Source organism: Mixophyes fleayi, chromosome 5 (genome assembly GCF_038048845.1).
Source record: "Mixophyes fleayi isolate aMixFle1 chromosome 5, aMixFle1.hap1, whole genome shotgun sequence".
Taxonomy (NCBI): Eukaryota; Metazoa; Chordata; class Amphibia; order Anura; family Limnodynastidae; genus Mixophyes; species Mixophyes fleayi.
Genome location: NC_134406.1, coordinates 170256394 through 170273359, shown reverse-complemented (window position 1 = coordinate 170273359; position 16966 = coordinate 170256394). Strand labels below are relative to the sequence as shown.

The 16966-nt window shown below is 42.9% G+C and overlaps 1 long non-coding RNA gene across 1 annotated transcript; it reads right to left on the bottom strand.

Moving 5' to 3' along the window:
• Positions 1–1457: 1457 nt before the first annotated feature.
• On the bottom strand, positions 1458–12719 carry LOC142157766 (uncharacterized). The gene is made up of 3 exons (XR_012692616.1): positions 12684–12719; positions 8516–8616; positions 1458–1940 (listed from the first exon to the last, which is right to left on the bottom strand). It is a non-coding gene; the product is annotated as an uncharacterized LOC142157766 (long non-coding RNA).
• Positions 12720–16966: the final 4247 nt, after the last annotated feature.

Sequence of the window (16966 nt, the reverse complement as noted above, 5' to 3'; positions counted from 1 at the left end):
TTTTAAAACATATGACAATTTTGTTACAGTTTTTTGCTTTTGTAAGATGCTTTAAAAGTAATGCTAGTTTTTCTTTATTTTGCAAGTTGTTTTTTGTCAAATTGTTGCTTAACTGGTAGTTTCATCCTACAAGATTTTATTACTTTTAAAACATGCTGTGCTCTCATATTTTCCTGTGACTGTACTTTCATAGTATTACCATATATTCATGTGTAGCTTCCATAATGATAACATCTTTCATGTCAGAACACATCTCACCTAATGGATCCATCCTGAAGAGAATAAAAGTAACATTTGGATCAGTCAACACCTACATTATATTCTGTGCGATATTTCCACAACAATTCTTTGGCACCAGTTGTTGTCGGAATACAGTATATTTGGATTATTTTGAGCCAACTCCAGTAGTCACATTTTTTTGAGCTTTTTACTCAATTAACTTCTAATTGATAAAACAGTTTCTTGTTATGAAGTCTGACTAAAGTATTTTAAGGTTAGTATAAGTATTTTTATAGTAGTCATGAAGGAGTACTTACATTTTGTTGCTTGTCTAGACAGAGAAACAGGGAAATAAGTAATGTTACAAGCAATGTTGGTATGATCAATGATTATGATATGAATCAAATGTATTCTCTACTCAGAGAGAATGTACTGGTTCTATTTAGTGAGTGGTACAGTGCCTTGTTTTGTGCAGTATTTTCACAAAATCCACTTGAAGGAGTGCAAAATATTGTCCCTTCCCCTCCCTCTGAAAATGTGAGAATTTTGTGATCTTCCAGATGAATGGGTTGTTATGTTTTATTGGAAAACACCTAACCAATTCTTCCCTTGTATGCTTGTGCCCATGTGAACTAGAGTATTAAGATGAGGGCAGAAAATAGTGAAGGCTCAAAATATAGTTCACCAGCAGGATATTTATGTATAAACTATGGAAATTTTAAAATGTACATGTATCAAGCACTATAGTGACAACAGGAATGTCACACTGCAGTTTGTGTAAGAAGCCTTGGCACCTTATGGAAAGACATTGTGTCATAAGATTTCCGAAATTTTAAGTTTCAATTACCTGTTTTAACATGCAATACCTTCTACCAGATGTCATATTTAATCAATCGATTTGGGCATGAGTTGGGAGCCCCATTTATATGAATGGAATAACGGCTATGTAGCACCACCCTAAAATCTGTAACCAGCATCAACCTGTTTAGCTATAATCTCTATTGGGAAGATGATGCGTGCCCCCTCCTCAATAAGCTACTACCTAAAGTGAAAGCACAGAGGCTTTTCCCACACCCCCGGACTTTAGGTACTTGGGTAACAGCTGGGATCTGAATCACTCTTACTCTTCCAATATTACATTAAAACTTAATAATAAGTAAGTAAATAAAATACTGGCACAAAGAGCTAAAACATTTTATTGAAATAAAAGACTCCTTGAAATCTCACTTTAACCGCTTTATTACAAATCAAAAATGTCTTTCATGAACAAAATTTAATTGGGAATCTTATTATAAATTAAAATTCCTGCAAAGGAAAAAAAAACAACAACTGAAGACTGTATTGTTTAAAACTATGTGCATACAATAACAATGTCCGTAATGTATAGACAGGAGTATATGCCGTTGATGCCTTAGGATGGGATATGGAGGGAGCCATGTAAAAAAAATGTTAGTAGTTAGTTTGCTCTTCTTCACTGGAGCACATTTTGTTCAATATGTACTATACAGTTTTATACTTTATGGTCACATTTGGAAGGTGTGTCCCACACTCAAGTGTGTCTTAGCGTATGGTACAGGGAGTGCAACACTCACATGTGTCAGCTGAAAAACAAATAGCCTCAACCAGGGGTCAATTCCAAGAACAGGTTACCATGTGGTCATGACCATACGACCTAGGACAATAAGCCTCAAGCGACATCAGCAGAAACAAGTGTTCTCAGTCTGAAAATAAACCAAATAAATAAACTGCCTTCTATTCTTTAGCAAAACTGACTTAATAATTACATTGTAAACGAATGCATGTTATCACACTACAATAAGTAGTGTTGGACACAAGGAGTAAAATTAACTTGAATATTGTAATCACTGTACCATTACAAACACAATCTGTAGTATACAAAAATGTTCCATTACATGTCCTGTATATGTGGGCCATAGGGACAATGTGGTGCTCAGCAGATTCACCAAACACCACCAATTATGCAGCTGCATTTCCATATTCTGGAAAACAAAAATAATTTTTGTTAACTTAACATTACTGTATGTCAGCTGAGTGAAATGGTGATTTTAGGGATTGTGCACTCACCATTTACACTTACATTATTGCATCCCAGTCAATATGTGTTTTTCTGCTTATAGTCTGTGGCGCGCATGTTTAATGTGTGACAGAGTTCAGGCCTACAATAATATATAGTGCAGTTATGTATGCTGTATTTTGTCAATCTTATAATACATTGGATCATACTGTAGCCCAATCGCAAGCAGTTAAAATGTGTTAATGTGACTTTTCTCCTGAACCCTAATACCCTCATGTGATGTGTGTTACCATAACTTAACCTGAAATAAGCACGTGAACACATTAAGAACTTTGGGCAAAAAAAATCACAGTTTATTTTAATTAAAGTAAGTTCTTGTTCTTTTTTGGTGGTGGCAAGATGTAGGCAGTGGGAGGTTAAACCGCCTCTGCCAATGGACCAAGAATTAATCTTTACCATTGGCCAGTGCTAAATCTGGCGTCGGCTCCTTTACTAAATTGATCTGTTTTTGAGCGCAACAATTTGCAGGCAACGGGTTTGTCAGTAATAATAGTATACTTGGAGAGGAGAGCTGCACCTATTTCTACCCTGGACCTCGCAACCAGCTCACTGACTCTAAACGCTCCATGGAAAGCCAGGGAAAAGACAGTGCTGAATAATAAGGCCATAATAGGGTCTGGATGTCACTACAGCTAGCGCTCCCATCTACTGCTTCAAGATAGCGATAGAAATGGACCACATGGTGTTCCTTTCACTGGGATGAGCCTTTGCCTAACCCCTCAGGGCCATTGAGATCAAGAAGAATTTGGTTGGGTCAGTCCTGCCATACAGCCGCGCCATGACGGAGATGCCCGCTAATGTTGCCACCATGCTCACTTTGGACGCCCAGCTCTGATACCTGCTCCACATAAAATTTAACATCTCATATGTATGGCGATTTAAATTAAAATTGAGCTTAGAAGCCCAGAACGTCCCCATTGATGCCAGGAGCCCAATCCGCCCTCTTCATGGATAGAGCCCAGGCACTTCCCAATCCCCTCAATGACCTTTACCATCGCACTCTCGACCATCTCTCATCTGCCATGCAGAAGGGGTACAAGGGAGTCCGATTAGTTGGGTGCCCGGGACTCCCTGAAGCAGTGCCACTAATATCGGGACAGTGCATCCGCTATAACATTGTCTGTGCCTGGCATGTCCCGTGCATTAAAGGCTACATCATTGTTTAAACATATCAGGATCAATCTACACTCGAGGTTGACCGCAGGCGGAGAAGAGGGCTTTGGTGATTTATCGCCTGTACCATACCAAGGTTGTCATACCAAAATACAACATTCTGGACAGCAAGGCGACGGGACCACAATCCAAGGCTACTCCAATGGGAAACAGCTTGAGAACCAGCAAAATTTTTACCAGCCCATTGAGACGCCATTCTGCTTGCCAGGGGGCTGCGCTTCACTCTCCCTGTAAAAAGGCCCCAAAACCATGGACCCAAAGCATTAGTGTGAAGATCCAGGGTTAGGTTGTATATTTGTTTACTAGGCCAAACTCGAACTCTATTGACGTTCCACAAAAATTCAGCCCATATCCGAAGGTCGCTCCGTATCTCCGCTGTTAACCGCAGGTGCGTGGGGACGCAGTAGCCCGGCATTGGTCAATTGCAATTTCCTGCAGAAAATTCAGCCCATTGATATGACCAAGCATGAAAAATTAAATGAACCGAGAAATGATTGTACTCAACGTAGTGTACTAGTGGCTGTGCTAAGCGTGTCGTAAGTGGTTGACTCCAGTTCGATGATCTTCTCCCTGGGTAGCCAACAGCAATGTTGTCTATTTCAATACCCAGGAAGGACAGACAAACTGCCAGCACTTTGGTTTTATTTTGCACTACCGGTACCCCCATCACAGGAAAAAAAGCCTTTATTGCAAACAGGATATCCGAGCAAACTGAGGAGGAGGGTGGGTCAATGAACAAAAAGTCATTTAAGTAATGGACGATAGCGGTGTGACTCGTTCTTGCTTGTACATACCAATGCAGGAAGGAGCTAATGTGTTCGAAATACACGCAAGACACTGAGCAGCCCATTGGTAGACATTGGTTGATGTAATACCCGTCCTCCATTTAAAACCCATGAACCTGAAGGATTCCGGGTGAAAAGGGAGGAGCCGGAATGCGGATTCCACATCGAGTTTAGCCAAGAGGGCCCCTTTCCGTATAACCTGACCAGTGCCAGCGCATCCCCGAAGGACTGTTATGTCACTGAGCTATGGCTTGCGTCTATGGCATTGTTCACTTGAAAGCCAAGGACGTGCAAGAGGTGCTCAATTAAGCAGTATTTTCCAGCTGTCTATTTGGGGAGTACTCCTGAAGAGGAGATAATTAGGTTCGAAAACTGAGGGGAAGGAAAAGGGCCAACCATGCGTCCCAGGTGAGCTTCCTTTCTCACCTTGTCAGCCAATACCTCCGGGAGCAAGGAGGCTGACCTCAGGTTACATCCCAAACTCGACCGCACCTCCCTGATAATGGCAAAAGTGGAGAAAGCCTTGAGCAAGGAAATTGGCCTGGGAAGCATCCGGGAAAAGCCTAAGCCATGTGTGTAGTGTGTGCAAATCAATTTGGGAAGGGGCCTTTAGTTCCGGACCTCTGCCAGAACCCACTGTGTTCCTGGAGCAGTGTCGTGCATAGTGTGAGCAAATATGTCTATCTGCATACCACTTCCCTGCTGCATGTAGTATTGTTGAATGTGAAACAGTGATTCTGATTTCTGTGGGGAGTGCTATGCCTCTCAAATCCCGAAAACCTGGAGTTTCCTGCTGATTTGGAGGCACCACCCGGTGGATACATTAATGCCATCAATGTTTTAACACCCTTGCATTCGAAAGGGATAAACTCCTGTCTGCTAGCCTTACGCCAGAACTGTCGTCATATGTGCGCCAGACGCTAGCCCCGTTGTTAATTACCATTTCAGGGATCAAATAGAGATAATGCCAGACATTTATGAGAGCCCTTGGCCTGGTTTCTAAATAGGACGCGGCGAAAACGCAATATTCAGACAGCCAATTTGGGAATGTCCGATATGCACCCTCGCCTATGCCCCTTGGACGTTGCAACAAGCTCTTTCTTAGCTATATCCATCAAGTAGAACATTTCCACATATATCCCTTTTTTATTCTATTTTTCACACAGGGCCGTATCCCTGTAACCAAGGCTATATTGTCGCAGCGCACCATCACTCCCTCCTAAACTGTCTGCGGAGCTGCTGTAGCAGGTGCACCTTTAGCTGGTTTAAGTAGGTCCACCAAAATAAAAAATCAATAATAAAAAATAAAAAATCAATAATAAAAAATCAATAATAAAAAATTAAAAATCAATAATAAAAAATCAATAATAAAAAGTCCATAAAAAGTATATATGAGTATAAAGGAAGTCCTATGTTCCAAAAGGCACAGTTATGGAATCTTCTGATCAAGTCAAATATTTCAATATTCCTCATAGGTCATACATGTAAAAGAGAAGGAGAAAAAACATAGTGCAATCCACATATATATCAAAAATGTAGATGGAGGAGAAAAATCCCTATGTACTCCGTGCAATAATAGATAAACGGGAACACCTCACGTGATGATGGGTTAAACTTAACCCCTCAGGGTTGCGCACTCACCAAATAGTATAGTGAAACAAGCCTGTATGCAAGATGTAACTCATCAGATTCGTCGGTCCTCTAATATATAATATCACTCCATAATACCGGACAGATAGTGTGGTCAAACCCAAATCATACCCGAGATGTAGTTCTTCACAAATATCGATCCAATAATGTAGAGTTTCCCTCGATTAAATCGAACTCCTTTAACACATTATCTATGCACTTCTTCATTGCACAGTCAGATTCTATCATTTGTCCGAATCGTACACTGCTGGCTCTCAGGTGTCCTGCACAAGTAAAGGCTTCCAGTGTGCAGCATTAGTGCTCTCTTCCTGAGACCAGCTACAAAAGTCTAGGAGTTCGATTTAATCGAGGGAAACTCTACATTATTGGATCGATATTTGTGAAGAACTACATATTAATTAATACTTATTAAATTGTTTTGACCTAACTACTTCTAAAACAGGACTGCTCAGTAATTATTTTGGAGGGGTGCCTTGAAAAAATTATGGAGACTCTAAGGGTGCCACGAACTGCAAAAGTTTGGGAACCACTGGTTTAGACATTTTGGGTTCTAAACTAGAGTTATAAACTTTGGACAAACCTTCACATGTAGTCAGTGAAGTAAAAAAGTCACCTCCAGCATACACTTGCTACAGGCTTCCATCCTCCAACCTTTTATGGTAGTCACCTAGTATTCAGGAGAACAACATCTGACATCGACTTTATATGGGTCTGTATAGGTATGTTATAATATATTATTATTTATTAAATGTGAATACTGTTATTTTATTGTTGGGGTTGGAGAAAGACCTAATTATTAATCGTGGGTGATATTGGTTTAACGCCGGGGCTGGCTGTAATTTTCTAAATGTACCCATTTTTTTTTCCAACTAGAGCCCCCAACATTCCAGTATCCAGACAAGCCGCAACTAAAGAAAACTGCAGCCACCGGTAGGGAAAGTGAGAAGAACAGGTAGGAAAGAGCAGGAGAGTCTGTGAAATGTTGTGATTCTAGTAGGGACAATGCCAATATTTGGTGAGTGTGTGGGGGGGGGGGTCGTCGGGGGGCCCTGCCTGCTTCATTTGTACTGGGCCCCACGATTTCTGATGGCGGCCCTGACTATACAACAAGGTTCCCAGCTTCTTTTGGAGGTATGATTTATAGAAAAGACTAGACACCTCATCATCATCATCATTTATTTATATAGCGCCAACATATTCCGTAGCGCTTTACAATTTGTCACGAACAGCACTCACCTGAGCCTGCATGATGTGTGTGTGACACAGGGTTAACCAAAAAAACAACCACATGGGGGTCAACGTATTAATGTCCGGATTCTTCAACTCCGGTGTGTTCAGCGTCTTCGGCGATTAAATTTAAATCGGCGCTGCATTGTAAAGGGAAGTTTCCCTTTACGATGCAGCTCCGCTTTAAATTTAATCGCCGAAGACGCTGAACACGCCGGAGTTGAAGAATCCGGACATTAATACATTTACCCCCTGGTCTGTCTGAAATTATTAAATCCTTCCCTATCTATGCCACACACTAACTTTGTCACGAACAGCACTCACCTGAGCCTGCGTGATGCGTGTTTGACACAAGGTTAACAGAAAAAACAACCACCTGGTCTGTCTGAAATTATTAAATCCTTCCCTATCTATGCCACACACTAGCTTTGCGGTACCAACTATGCCACCACCAAGGTTTTTTCTGAGAAGAGCTAACACTCTTATTTAGGAAGCCTTCGGTTCTCCCTAGAATTAATCTAGCACAATTTACTTTAATCAGTGTTCACATCAACCACAATGTTCTCCCGTTTAAGTTATGTAGCGTCTTGACCAAACTGTCACGTGAATTTGTAAGAACACAGAGACTTGAACTTATTAAGTGTAATTTAATATGGAAAATACATCCACAATGCTTAAGATAAACAGTTAATAAAAAGGCATACAAATATAACGCAATTGTTTCTTATAAAATAAAAAAGATAAAACACAGAATTGATACCTCACTTATAATCAAGTTTCTGGTGCTGGGAGAAGCAGGAAAAATGGGACCCTCTTCAATCTCATATTGACTCCCGAAGACTCCCATTGGATACCGATTGACTGGTTATGCATGGAAAATTTAACCACGAATGGGTAAGTGCTGACAATCACATAAGCACAATATTTTAAGTGCCTTCGGCTTATGGCCTCACTTGTCATTATCACTCTAGAACCAATGCCATTGGCTGACTTTTGGAAAACACTTGCAACTTGTTTAATGTAATACTGTACTCAGTTACTGTGTTGCAAATACATTTTTATTTCCACATAGTCTATGTCCGGAAAAGATTTTGCTGGTTAAAAAAGTGGTTAAAGAGGAGTTTTGTTTTTTATCTTTAAAATCAATATAAAGTGTATTTAACCATTTGTGTATGTGTGTGTTTACTTTCAACTATTACATGTATTGTGGAATAACATGTATGAGACATTGTAACAGGAAACTTTGTTCTGCCATTATAATGATATAAATGCCTTTAATTTTATTAATAACTAATCTCACAAATTACTGGGATATAATGAAATGTTCAATCTTTTCGCTATTATAGTCATGTTGAATAATACGCACCTGTGACATCACAGACGTACTTAAGAGACATCATTTTGCGCAACCTTTTGAAACATACGCCTTGTACCATGCCAACCGTAAAGAGGTAGTCCCAGCCGTCGCTATCGCGTCCCAAAGAGAAATCCGTAAGAGTGACTCATGCAATTCTTTTGACTGGGTTTTATACCACCCAAGTATTACACAGGTATTGACCTCCTCTTCAAATAACCCACCATTATGTATTATTCGCTAAATAAATATCAATCTATCATCAACTTCACTATGCTGCATTATCAATATAAACAAATCATTCATTATTTTTTTTTCTCAGTTATCTAAACACACAAACAAAGCCAAGGTGCAAATTATTTTACTTCACAAAGATAACTTCGGGATCATAAACATGGTACATAAAACGTTTACATACAGTACAGATAATACATTATGGTTTAACAGACATGATGGTATAATATATTACTAAGCTACTCTCAAAAGTGAGTTTTCAGATTGAATCTAGTGATGCATAACCTTATTCTGTTGTGGTGTCTGGCAGCAGGGAACAGGAAAGGGGAGTGTCGCAGTTGGGGGTGACTGGTAGCAGGGATGGGGAGTGTGGCAGTTGGGGTACCCTGATGGGTCAGTCCAACACTGGCATTTGATATTGTTTGACAGACTTGGGGGTAAATTTATCAAGCTACGGGTTTGGAAAAGTGGAGATGTTGCCTATAGCAACCATTCAGATTCTAATTATCATTTATTTAGTACATTTTACAAAATGAAAACTAGAATCTGATTGGTTGCTATAGGCATCTCAACTCTTTCAAACCTGCAGCTTGATAAATGTACATTTTGTGTCTTACTGTGTGATTTGGAGCGTGTATTGGATTCACATAGTGCAGTGTCCTAAATATTTAGGACGGGGTTTCAGTGTTTGTGATGGGGGACAGTTGATCACTACCACTTTACATTTTAATGAAAAATCAGTGTAAAAACTGAACAGTACATTTCACACATGTGTACTATTATGAGTTTAATTTTATTAATAATTAGAAAAATGTTAAAGTTTCATGATAATTCCCCTTTAATGTAGCATATTAACTAATGGTGTCCCCACTTTAAATTAATCTCTCTAAAATCTTTGTAATGTGCTTTAAAAACAAGGACATTAATTACAAACATTACATGTTTCTTGGTTTGTACAACACATAACAGGGGCAGGCTGTGCTGGTCCCATAGTGGGCTACCATGGGCTGGGTCACTGGGCCACCTGCATTTTTATTTCCTTAAAATATTCCTAACAGGCTGCTGAGTCACTCATACTCTCTCACACACACTCATACTCTCTCACACACACACACAGACTCAAACTCAGGCGTGGATTTTTCCCGGTAGGCCAGTGGCCTCAGGAGGCTGCCTAATGTCTTTTCTGAGCTAAAAAAAATAATAATAGAAAAAAAAATTATGTGGAGCGCCCCCCCCCCCTTTGAACCGGGTGCCAGCGATAGGGTGGGGGATGCAGTGGGTGGCTGGCCCCTCCTCCTGGACTAGCCACCTTTCTTAATGTGGCCGGACAATTATCTGTTTCCTCTCCTCCCTAAGTGTGAAGGAGGGCAAGGGTGCTGTTATGTGTGAAGGAAGGCAGAGGGGGGGGGGGGTGTTATGTGTGAAGGAGGGCAGTGGGGGGCTGTTATGTGTGAAGGAGGACGGGGGGGGTTGTTATGTGTGAAGGAGGGCAGAGGGGGGCTGTTATATGTGAAGGAGGGCAGAGGGGGGCTGTTATATGTGAAGGAGAGCAGGGGGGCTGTTATGTATGAAGGAGGGCAGAGTGGGGGCTGTTATGTGTGTGAAAGAGGACAGAGGGGACTGTTATGTGTGAAGGAGGGCAGAGTGGGCTGTTATATGTGAAGGAGGGCGGGGGGGCTGTTATGTGTGAAGGAGGGCAGGGGGGGATGTTATGTGTGAAGGAGGATGGGGGGCAGTTATGTGTGAAGGAGGATGGGGGGCAGTTATGTGTGAAGGAAGGCAGGGTGGCTGTTATGTGTGAAGGAGGGCGGGGGGCTTTTATGTGTGAAGGAGGGCAGGGGGGGCTGTTATTAGTGAGGGAGGGCTATTTTAAACGTAAATGCTATTAATTTATTAATTTATTTTTTGGAGGGAGGGAAATAGGTTTATTTATTAAATGGGAACACTATTACTTTAATGTTGGGGTTGGTTGAAGGGAAATAGGTGTATTTATCAAATGTGAGTACTATTATTTTAATGTTGGGGCTGGAGGGAGGACTAATTATTAAATGTATGTGCTATTAATTTAATGCCGGGGCTGGTTGGAGTTTTATAAATTACATGTACCCATTTTCTTTTCCAAATAGGGCCCCCAACATTCCAGGATCCAGACAAGTAGCAACCTATCTAAAGATACCAGCAGCCACAGGTGGTGAAAGTGACAAGAACAGGTAGGAGAGAGCAGGACAGTCTGCCAACTGTCCGGAATCTGGTGGGCCAGCCCCGAATATGGGCGTCTGCCTCGCTAAGTCAGGATTTGATCTGACAACAAGAACAGGTGGGAGGTATGTCCTGCTTCATACTGTACTGCTCGTGGAGGCAGAGCTGTGTGTGTACCTAACAGTAGTACACATGGTTTTGCCTGTGTGTTTGTCTAAAGTGTATCTAAAATGATAATCCCTGTCTTAAGATCCCCAGAGTCTTATTCCAGCTCTGGTGATACTTTAGTGGTTATTGCATTGATTCCATTGCCTGCCTTCTACCATTGCACTAACAATAACATTAATCCTTCCTCCTTTGCACTTACTATATCAACAGCAAGCACTTGGAATAGCTCTCCCCTTCACTTATGCCATTGTCTGCCAACCCTCCCTGCATTGTTATTAATTCAAACCACCACCCGCAAATTTAGGGCTCAAACACAATTGCTACAAAAGAAGTGTTTTCTTGCAGATGCTTGAAGCATTTCACCTTTGTGGTAATCGCACTGGATAGCCATTTATTATAAAGATTATTTTTAATGCACTTTTTGAAACACACAGTACACATTTTTATATATTAAAGAGAGAAGTTTGGCTGGTAGTTTTCATATCATGACATCAGGGGAAGATGCAACAGTGCAGTGAGGTGCTCATATACTGCTCTGTGTTTTGTAATAGTTAAACTTATTAAACAAAGTCAGATATGTTTCTATGAAAGGGATATTGGAAGGATGTGTTAGTAGGCAACTAAACAAGTTTGAGCACAGAGACATAAGCCAGTCGCAGATAATGTTAAAGGATTCATGTATTTTTATAACACAGGACTGTCAGGTTTATTTACATCTTGGGAACGGAGCTACCGATCAATGAGAACTATCAAAGGACGATTACACCTATAGACCTTTTAGCCGTTATATACGGCAGCATTACTCTCAAGATTAGTTTTATTATTATAGGCTTTTCAGACTTTGTCTGCATTATACCATGATATATGTTTCGAAGATCGCTATTTTATTATTCTTTTCTGCTATTTTGTTCTCCTATACTGATTGGTGCTTGTCAGTATACCTATCCCTGGCAATATTCGAGGGTGTTATTTTAGATCTATACTATGTGATTATAGAGTGGCCATCTAAGTTTGGATGTCTTAACGGATATCCATACAGAGAGGTCTTCTGATTGTCTCTATTCTACCTACGTGATTAACATCCATAGAGAATTCTATTCATAATACTTCATTGCTGTTGTATATTGGCAGTATTATTTTTAGGATGTGTTTTATCCTTATAGACTGTTTATATTTTATTCAAATTCAATCAGTGCACTAGACCTCGTCATTTACGGATATGTGCCATGTAAATTACTGTTTTCTCCTAATTGATTGGCGATTGTCAGTATATCTTTTATTCCATTGAGCTTTTTCTCTGTGTTGCTCTAGAAATGACCTACTGTGTCTTATGTCATCACATCTAGGTTTTCCTAAATGTTACTACAACCACATTCCAGTAGTTCTAAATCCCATCTACTTTTGTGTTGGCCCCACCTAAAGTTGATTTGGTCCCGCCCACATGAGGCCACTTCAAGAATTTTTTCCAGGGCCACTTTAAATTCCTAATCCACCCCTGTTTACACTATGTCTCTCTCACACACACACACAGACTCACACTCTCTCACTGACACTCACACTCACATCCCATCACACTTACATATTACTGCTGTGCTGCCTCCAGCTTCCTCTGTGGCTTGGGACAGTGTGGGTAGGGGGCATGTCTATGCTCCGATTGGCTGAGTGACTGCATGATGTCACTCAACCAATCAGAGTACAACACGGAGTGCCTGGACAGGAAACTCCTCAGCACTACAGAGCAGCACAGGATGCCCATCCACCTGGGATATGATGGCAGGCATTAGCCCTCTACTGGATACAGTGTTGAAAACAGTACATATAAAATTCAAGCAGACTATATTATATTGCAGGGTAGTTAAAAGCTGAATACATGTATTATAGAATTAATATTGGCAGATTACAGTATATTGTAGGGTAGACAAAATGCAGGCACAGTATAGACAGAATAGAAAATGCTGGCAGATTATATAAAATACAATGTTGTTTCTAACGGTGCTAGATCAAAACTATATCGAACAATACAAAGCCCTATCCCATTTATTATTGAAGACTGTAATTTATTTATTTCACCAGTAGGCGGAGCAACTCAGAATACAAAACTAATGTCAAGCCAAAAGAGTAAAAAAAGGTTACTCCACTAGATGGTACTCAAGGGCTATGAAACTAAAACGTAATATTTAATAGTATGCATTAAAAATATCTATCCCATTAATATGTTGGGTGAAATGTTAAAAACCAAATTCTTATCTCTAGCAATTAATTAGGAAAATGTATTAACTTCCTTATTATTATGGTTAGCATTAATCTAAAATGTTATTAATGTGTATCAACTGAAAATATTTTATTTAGATATTAATATAAATTTCTTCAGTATTATCTAATATAGGAAAGATCAATACATCATCAATATCATCAACATTTACTTTTATAGTGCCAGCAAATTCTGTAGCACGTTACAACTGGGAACAAACACAGTAATAAAACAATACTTGGTAATACAGACAGACAGAGAGGTAAGAAGGCCCTGCTCACAAGCTTACAATCTATGGGAATATATGGTATATGGTCAGGGGAGGGCTGGCAAATTATAGAACGGGTGGCAAGACCTGACTCAGCAGCCTATTTTAAATGAAAAATATTCAGGTGCCCCTGTGACCCAGCTCAAGTTAGTCCACTATGGGACTGTCCCAGGAGCCAGATGCCCCCTTCCCCCAGCCCAGCCTGCCCTTGTATATAGTTCACAATGAGAGTGTTATGATCTGCCTTATAGTTTTGTGTGCATTTTACCCTGTGTTATTATTTGCCTTGTTTTCCTGTGTGCATATTACCCTGCAGTACCTGTGATCCTCCAGAGGTGCTGTTGTTTGGCCTTCCAATCAGGGGTTAACCAGCACTGCTTATTAATCATCCACACCTGTCTGTGGCCTATATATGCCTGCATTTTCCTGTATCCTTTGCTGGTCATTGAAGTTCCTGGCCTGCTCATGTGGCTCTTTTCCTGAATTACCTGCATGTATCTCTGTTCCTGGTTTCAGTTAAGTTATTGGCTGCATTTCTTTATCATTTACTGTTGTCTGCCAAGATCTGGAAATCCATTGTTTCATTCAACTTGAACTATTTACTGTTTATTTGCTTTCCCTGGACCATACCTTTACTGCAATAAACAGTTTAAACATTAATATCATGTGTCTGGCTCCATGGCTGTAATCAAGGAATGGGTTTTGAACAGAACCATAACAGAATGGCCAGCCAAAAAGAAAGCCTTGGAGTCATGTGGAAAAACCTTGCTTCAGATTTCTCCTGGAACTCTCATTGCAATTGATTTCATTTGTTTTCTCCCTGCAATATGTCTGCTCTACAAATGGCTGAACAGCCTCTGCTTCAGTGTCTACAAACGGACATAATTCTGTTACGCTCTCAGCTGGCTCAATTTTCTGCTATACTTTTGGACCCACTCAGGAGACTATCAGAATCTGTTTCTCTGAAATCCAATACTGTTGATTTGCTTCAGCCAACTCTGTCTGCTGCTGAAACTGTGCTGCCAGCACCTCTTAATAGTACTATGACAAATTTGCATTTAACTAACAACTACAGTGTAACAAATGCCCGGTTCACAGGTGGTCCAAGCCCCCACCTGACCGGAGCGACGGCGCAGAATAACCAACAAACTGTGTCTCTACTGTGCAAGTAATATACACTTCTTACAAGCCTGTCCTCTCCGCAGACCATGACAGTCTACCAAACCATCTTCTGTTGTTACTTCTCCGCACTCTGGATTTGTTTACATTTCACCTGTTCTGCTCCCTGGGATGAGATCCAATCTGCCAATCCCAGTTACCAGTCCTAAGGCTCCAGCCGCCTGTCCTGAGGCGCCAGCTCCAGCCGCCTGTCCTGAGGCGCCAGCTCCAGCCGCCTGTCCTGAGGCGCCACCTCCAGCCGCCTGTCCTGAGGCGCCACCTCCAGCCGCCTGTCCCGAGGTGCCAGCCTCTGTCTCCTGTTCCGAGGTGCCAGCTTCTGTCTCCTGTCCCGAGGTGCCAGCCTCTGTATCCTGTCCCGAGGTGCCAGCCTCTGTCTCCTGTCCCGAGGTGCCAGCCTCTGTCTCCTGTCCCGAGGTGCCAGCCTCTGTCTCCTGTCCCGAGGTACCAGCCTCTGTCTCCTGTCCCGAGGTGCCAGCCTCTGTCTCCTGTCCCGAGGTGCCAGCCTCTGTCTCCTGTCCCGAGGTGCCAGCCTCTGTCTCCTGTCCCGAGGTGCCAGACTCTGCCTCCAGCTCTGCGGTCACATCATCTGCCTCCAGCTCTGCGGTCACATCATCTGCCTCCAGCTCTGCGGTCACATCATCTGCCTCCTGCTCTGCGGTCACATCATCTGCCTCCTGCTCTGAGGTCACATCATCTGCCTCCTGCTCTGAGGTCACATCATCTGCCTCCAGCTCTGAGGTCACATCATCTGCCTCCAGCTCTGAGGTCACATCATCTGCCTCCAGCTCTGAGGTCACATCATCTGCCTCCAGCTCTGAGGTCACATCATCTGCCTCCAGCTCTGAGGTCACATCATCTGCCTCCAGCTCTGAGGTCACATCATCTGCCTCCAGCTCTGAGGTCACATCATCTGCCTCCAGTTTGGAGCCTGCTGCCACTGTGTCCGGCCCTGAGCCTGCTGCCACTGTGTCCGGCCCTGAGCCTGCTGCCACTGTGTCCGGCCCTGAGCCTGCTGCCACTGTGTCCGGCCCTGAGCCTGCTGCCACTGTGTCCGGCCCTGAGCCTGCTGCCACTGTGTCCGGCCCTGAGCCTGCTGCCACTGTGTCCGGCCCCGAGTCTCCTGCTGCAGCCGTTGCACCCGAGTCTCCTGCCACTGTGCTACCCGGTTCAGAGTCTCCAGCTGCTGCCTCCAGTTCCGAGTCACAAGCTGCTGTCGTTGTTCCTGAGCTCCAGTCTGCTCCAGAGGGGGCGCTGCCCTTCCAGTCTGCTCCAGAGGGGGCGCTGCCCTTCCAGTCTGCTCCAGAGGGGGCGCTGCCCTTCCAGTCTGCTCCAGAGGGGGCGCTGCCCTTCCAGTCTGCTCCAGAGGGGGCGCTGCCCTTCCAGTCTGCTCCAGAGGGGGCGCTGCCCTTCCAGTCTGCTCCAGAGAGGGCCCTGTCCCTCCAGTCTGCTCCAGAGAGGGCCCTGTCCCTCCAGTCTGCTCCAGAGAGGGCCCTGTCCCTCCAGTCTGCTCCAGAGAGGGCCCGGTCCCTCCAGTCTACTCCAGAGAGGGCCCGGTCCCTCCAGTCTGCTCCAGAGAGGGCCCGGTCCCTCCAGTCTGCTCCAGAGAGGGCCCGGTCCCTCCAGTCTGCTCCAGAGAGGGCCTGGTCCCATGCGGTTCAGCCCGAGTTGCCAGTCCATGCGGTTCAGCCCGAGTTGCCAGTCCATGCGGTTCAGCCCGAGTTGCCAGTCCATGCGGTTCAGCCCGAGTTTCCAGTCCATGCGGTTCAGCCCGAGGTGCCAGTCCATGCGGTTTAGCCTGAGGTGCCAGTCCATGCATTTGGCCTTCCAATCAGGGGTTAACCAGCACTGCTTATTAATCATCCACACCTGTCTGTGGCCTATATATGCCTGCATTTTCCTGTATCCTTTGCTGGTCATTGAAGTTCCTGGCCTGCTCATGTGGCTCTGTTCCTGAATTACCTGCATGTATCTCTGTTCCTGGTTTCAGTTAAGTTATTGGCTGCATTTCTTTATCATTTACTGTTGTCTGCCAAGATCTGGAAATCCATTGTTTCATTCAACTTGAACTATTTACTGTTTATTTGCTTTCCCTGGACCATACCTTTACTGCAATAAACAGTTTAAACATTAATATCATGTGTCTGGCTCCATGGCTGTAATCAAG